We start from the raw sequence: 6,243 nt of genomic DNA, 5'->3' as shown, positions 1-6,243 counted from the left end.
ATGAGAGGCTAGGATCAGCTGCAGCCTTCTTGGACTTCTCTGAGTTCTCCCCAGAATGTGATGACCTGGGACAGCTAGGGATCCCCATTGGTAGCTCACCCGCCTTCTTTTCCCATTCCCTGGCTTCATCCGACCCCACAAGGAGCTTCCTGCACATAGGCACACTAGCTTACCTATCCAAGCCCTGTCCACATGAGCTTGTAAACAGCCTCCTTTTGGTGACCACAAGGGCCTAGGTGGACTATAATGGTGGCATGGTCTCCATTTGGAAGATGGAGACCTAGAGGAGTCCCATGCAGGTCTGGAGACATGTAAGCAAAGAATGACTGCATCTCAACTATCTGGAATGTGGTGAGAAGGGAAGAAATGGGCTCTCCATGGGCTTATTCCTTTTTTCATCACTATACAAACAAGGATTTAAACAATTTTTATTTTGGAATAATTTTAGATTTCCAGAAAAGTTGCACATGTAAGCAACAGAGAGTTCCTGTATACCCCTCACCCAGTTCCTTGCATTGTTAACATCTTACATTACCATGGTACCTTTGTCAGAACGGAGAGCCCATTGTTGGTACATAACTGTTAAGTGAATCCAGACATCCTTCAGACTTCACCAGTGTTCCTGTTGACGGCCTGTTACTATTCCAGTGTCTGACCCAGGACACTACCATGCATTTCGTTGTCATGTCTCTCCATTTGCTTCTAGCCTCTGACAGTCTTCGGTCTTTCCTGGCTTTTCATGACCTTGATAGGCTTTAGGAATACTATCCAGTTATCCTGCAGGATGTCTCCTAATCTAGACTTGTCTGATTATTATCCTCACGAATAGACTGGGGTTATGGACTTACGGAAGGAACACTGCAGCGGTGAAGTGTCCTGTTTCCATCCACACAGGCTGCTGTGCTTTCCTTTTCAGGCGCAATGCTTCTCTGCAGAGTTCCAAACTCAAACGCCTTCAGAAGCCAGGCGGGTAATGTAACTGAAGTGAGGAAGTGGAAAAGAGCAGGAGCAAATGACAGGAAGAAACAGAGGGCAATGGCCAACCTGAGAGTGCTTGCTCAATCGAAAGGCATGCAAGCTCATGTTTGGTCTACAGTACTCTGCTGGTCAAATCAAACGCTGTAGGTTGCCTCGAGCTGCTCTGCGGTGAACACTTGATGCCATACTCTTAAGCAGATAGGGTCACACACACAAGACTGAGGCTAGTCTTTCTGGGCGATACTAACCCTTTTCTCACGTCAGCAGCTTTTGTCCTAAATGTAGCTCCTTGGTAACATTTCCTTGGAAAGATCTGAAGAAAAGCTTTCAGTTGGAAGCCAAGAGCTCTGGATCCCAGCAGGTTACTCACTTGTCAGCGTCAATGTAGCTGACTCACCTTAGGCCTAGATGGTAGAGTCCATTTTCTTATCAAGCTCACACAGTTAGAGTGCAACATGAGTCATTTGTTGCACTTCTACGAATGGGTTCTTGAGGATTTTTATACATGCATTGATATATCAATCAGGATAGACTGGGTTATGCTGCAGAAAAAAACACCCCCCAGGTCTCAGTGGCTTAACATAACGTTTCCCTAGGATAACCATACATTTTCAAATTGTGCCTGTTGTCCCTTTTACTCTCAAAATGGTCTAGTTTGCTCAATTATACTATATGTCCAGAGCAAGTCAGAAGAAAGATATGGAGACTCAAGAGGCATCATCTTGACAAATGCTTTCACCATCATTTGGCAGTGGGGAGGGGATGTAGCAATCTGCACATCAATTTGTAAGGCTTGCACTCACAAACATTAGTTGCAGCTAATCACATGGCCGAATCTAGCTTCCAAGGGGGAAGTGAAGTTCGATGTCTAGAAAATGAAAGCCAGACATAATTTCTGAGTAACACTAATGACTGGATCACTTAGGATCAAATGTTTTATATGAAGCCCATCAAAACCATCATGGTATTTGGCAACTATCAGTGAAGAGGACGCCTGTAAATACTTCAGCTGATTTCTTCAGTATGATGATTAATGTTATCTGTCTACTTGACTGGGTTAAGGGATGCCCAGGTAGCAGGGAAAACACTGTTTCTGGGAGTATCTCTAAGGGTGTTTCCAGAAAAGCTTAGCATTTGAATCAGTGGATAAGTAAAGAGGCTCTGCCCTCACCAGTGTGGGCACCATCCAATAGTTGGAAGGCCTGAACAGAATAAAAAGGCAGAGAAAGAGTGAATTCATTCCCTTTGTTTGAGGTGGGACCTTCATTTTCTCCTGCCCTCAGGCAACAGCGCTCCTGGTTCTCAGGCCTTCAGACTTGGGCTAAGTCATACCACCAGCTTTTCTGGTTCTCCAGCTTGCTGATGGCATATCATGGGACCTCTTGGCCTCCATAACCATGCCAGCCAGTTTCCGTAATGAATCCCTCTCATCTATCTGTCTCTGTCATCTGATGATCTGTCTCTTAGTGGTTCTGTTTCTCTGGGGAACCCTGATTAATACAGTTGGGAACATTTACCATGTTACCCTTACAGGCCATGTTTCCTACTCCCAACACGTGCACTGGCTGTTATGAAAAGGAGGTGCTCCAGAACCCCATCTCTTTGTGACTTTGAGTTTGCTTCTACTCATCTCTGCCCATATCTCACTCATGATACCATGCTGCTTTCAAATTTCTTCACCATAGTTCTTTCTATTTCTTCATCCATTCTTGCTTACTCTTGATTTTTAAGAGTGGTAAGGTATCTCACTCATACCCTTTCTCTCTGGCCATAACTTGTCAGATAGAAAAACATTTCTTTCAAATTTATCCCAGCCCTGGAAACTCCTGTTCTTTAAGATGTTTCTCAATGCAGTATAGACAGTGTACACAATTCATTCTACAAAATATAATAAAAAGTTCATATCTACAAAATAATAAAAAGTTGTTTTAATACACAGTTCGTTCAGAAAACAAATGCGATATTTAGAGCACAGGAAGTGTGAGTCCTGCTGCTGCCCTCCGCTTTAGCTGGGCCACATCTGGAGTCCTCTGGTCAGCTGAAGCCTCACACTTAAAAGGGGGCCTTCAGTGGATCAGGAGGGGAATGTCTAAGAAGAAAGTATGTTGGAAATGTGATTTTAATGGGAATGGGAATATGTAGGAGGCTGGCAGTGTGTACCAAAGTAAGTACAGTGCAAATGTGCTAGGAGTTAACACAGTCCCTGTTGTAGGGAATCCATGAGCCCCACACATTGGGTGCCAGAGTGCAGGGATCCATGAGCCCCACATTGGGCACCAGAATGTAGGGAGCCAGCCTTACATCACCCGTGGGTACCCCGAGTTTGGTGGCAACAAAGGAATGAGAAAAAGATGGATTACAAGAGACAGTAGGACCAGGGGCCATCACTTTATTGCTTTGGAGGAGGCAGTGAAGGTCCCGAGCTCTGCTCATCCACACTATTTATTGATTACAATCTTTTTGATCTATAGGGTGGGGTGGAGTGATGGTGGAGTGAATCAGTGAGCCGGAAGTGAATCAGTGAGCTGGAACTGGTGTGTCATTCTAAAGACTGATAACAGTGGTGGTTTGGGAGTTTCACAAAACAAGAACACGTGGTTATCTTTACCTTATTATCTATGTACAGCTGGTGGAACACGCACCTTACAAGGAGCCTACAAGTCTGGCTACGTCATAGTGCTACGAAGGGGTTTTACATCCTTGAGCACAATGTTGATGGTAACAGAGCCGAGGCCACCCTGCACTGGAACATGAGGCATGGAGCAGCCTTCCTCCTCAGAGGCCTCCTGCAGCCTTCCGAAGTTTGTTGTTCCTTGTTTTTATGTTACTCATAATGAATTTATGTAGGCACTCCGTAAGTCCTTTCTCCTTTGCTGCTTCCCCCAACAGCCTGTCACTAAATATTTGAAGTGCCCAGCAGAGTGTTGTCTTGGTCTAATACTCCAGGGTGGGGCCACGACTTCTATGGTTGTTACTTCCATTTATCTCAATGTCTGTTGTTTCTTTGGAGGATTTCTGATTTTATTCAATTGGTTCATTGTTCAATGGATAAAAAGAAAGGAATTTTTAAAAGGCACTGGAAAATTTTTTTATTACTAATTTTAGAAGCTGATGATGAATGGCTTTTGCAGAAAACTGGTATGAGTTATTTATTAAAAACACATCGCAGGACATGCACCTTGCCTGACAAGTCACCATAATTCTGACCCACAGGATATGATTTTCAAAACCTTGAGGAAGATTTTATAACACTAATGAGAAAAGAAGAACTTAATCATTTATGACCTCCAACATCTATGTTAATTGATGGTTATATCCTTTCACAGTCTCTGGGCGAGGCCAGCTTAGATATATTAATATACTCACAAGCATGGAAACTGGCCAAGGCAGTTAGGCAATGAATGTTATTACAAACGAAGACATATATTTTCCTCAGTAGGGTTGTCCATTTCCTGCCATGGTTTATATGCCAAGTGTGTAAATAAAAGGACCACAGGATGACATAAAAAGGTATCCTCCAGTGAAAAGCCTTTCTAGGCAATAATAAGCAATCTGACACACCTTGGTCTTCTAAACTTGGAAGCTAGTTTGTTTCTTAGAATCCCAAGAAACTATAAAATGAAATAAAATTGTAATGCCCTGTTAGGAGGATGAATACCAATCCATAAATAAGAAAATAAAACACCTTTACATTGCACCTTAGATATTTTCCTATCCAGTCAGTTCTTTTTTTATCAGGGTTAGTGTTTGAAGCAAAATGAAATGGATTTATCTGACTTCTCAGCCTCAAAAGGTAATGTTACCAAGAAGTGAAATAGAGGGCTAGAAACATGGAGAGAAATCCTGAACTTTTAGGTCGAGCACTTCTGACCACTGGATAGCTAAGGGTTGCCTGCAGCATAATACAAGTCAGTCCTCTAAGTCAATCAAATTCCCTTCTTCTCTTCATCTTCTGGCTCTTTTCCCCCCATGAAGTCTTCTTCTCCTCTGCCTATACATAAGATACTCCATGTTCTCATTGGCTCTTTTCTTTTTTCACACAGCATTTTCTTTTTGGTAATGATATATATGCTTCCACAACTTCCACGTCATTCCCAGGCATGTGATTCCCCGAAATCAAGGCCTTCAATCAAAATGCTCTTTTGAGCTCCAGACCCATATTTCAAACAGCGTTCTGGCTAACTCCATGGTCACTGATGGACATCATAATCTCACTGTCTAGGCAAGGGTGCCTGGCATCTAGGAATCTAAGCTAAATAGACATCATGAGCCTATGGCCAGTGTTCACAGAGCAGGTTCAAACCACACAGATCATTCAAATTGCTTATTATTTTGAAAGAGCCAGGCAGGGAAGGGAATTCTGAATGGACATAAGACTATGAGAAAAGCAGAAAAAAAACAGATAAACATCAGAAAGCTTAAAGTGACTATGGGGGGCAAAGCGTATAGCGATTTACCATGTTGAAGAGAGTAGCTGCGAAGTTCCTGCTAGAGCGTCTGTGCTCTTCCATGGAGCTGCTCCTTCACTTCTGAGGGTTGATCACAGAGGGAACACAAATCAAGATGGATCAATGAGATTCCTCCTAGGACTTTTAGACTTGGAATAAAGAAAGGACAATAATAATTTCTCTAATAGCTGAATTCTATTGAATGCTCTACTAGAGAAATAGAGGATAATCAACAGGGAAAGAATAAAGAAGGATGAAGTTGCTTAAGATGAAAAACGAGTTCGTGGTAGTATTCAAGTTCTCGGTTTCCATTGACCCTGAGACTCCACTGTATTACTGCCCTTTACAATACTTAATTTTTCCATGATGTAGCACCAATAGTACTCTCCCCCAACCAAATGTTAGGTAAAGCTCATCCTTGAAATCAAAAGAGTTTTAAGGAAGACAGTCACCAAATCCTGCTGACACTCTTCAAATGAGTCACATGCTCCTGATTTTCCATTACTTCAGCTGAATAATGTGCCCCTGGGGGAACAAGGATGTCTTGCTTATCTTTATGCCCCTTCCAAGATACCGTAATGCCTGGCACAGAGAAGGTACTAAGAAAGCAGGCACTGGGATGGTTTTCTTCTGCACTCTCCAGTGGCCTATCAATACTTACACAGCACAGCAACTCAGAGGTCACCTTGATGTAGGAGCAAGACTGTGACCTAAAAGGCCTGGGCACGATCCTATCTCTACCACCCAAAGCTTTCCATCATCACATTGGATCATCATTTCTGACTACCCCTTGTCCATGCTAAAATGATGAGGCTAT

At 42.9% G+C, this 6,243-nt stretch overlaps 1 long non-coding RNA gene across 1 annotated transcript; it reads right to left on the bottom strand.

Annotated features, from left to right (window-relative positions):
• Window positions 1-411: 411 nt before the first annotated feature.
• Window positions 412-5,575, bottom strand: LOC128930016 (uncharacterized). Its single transcript, XR_008477484.2, has 2 exons — window positions 5,436-5,575; window positions 412-1,846 (listed from the first exon to the last, which is right to left on the bottom strand). It is a non-coding gene; the product is annotated as an uncharacterized LOC128930016 (long non-coding RNA).
• Window positions 5,576-6,243: the final 668 nt, after the last annotated feature.

The sequence above is a fragment of the Callithrix jacchus genome, chromosome 17 (genome assembly GCF_049354715.1).
Source record: "Callithrix jacchus isolate 240 chromosome 17, calJac240_pri, whole genome shotgun sequence".
NCBI classification, from domain to species: domain Eukaryota; kingdom Metazoa; phylum Chordata; class Mammalia; order Primates; family Cebidae; genus Callithrix; species Callithrix jacchus.
The sequence above is the reverse complement of the archived record's forward strand: the minus strand, read 5'-3'. Positions and strand labels throughout refer to the sequence as shown.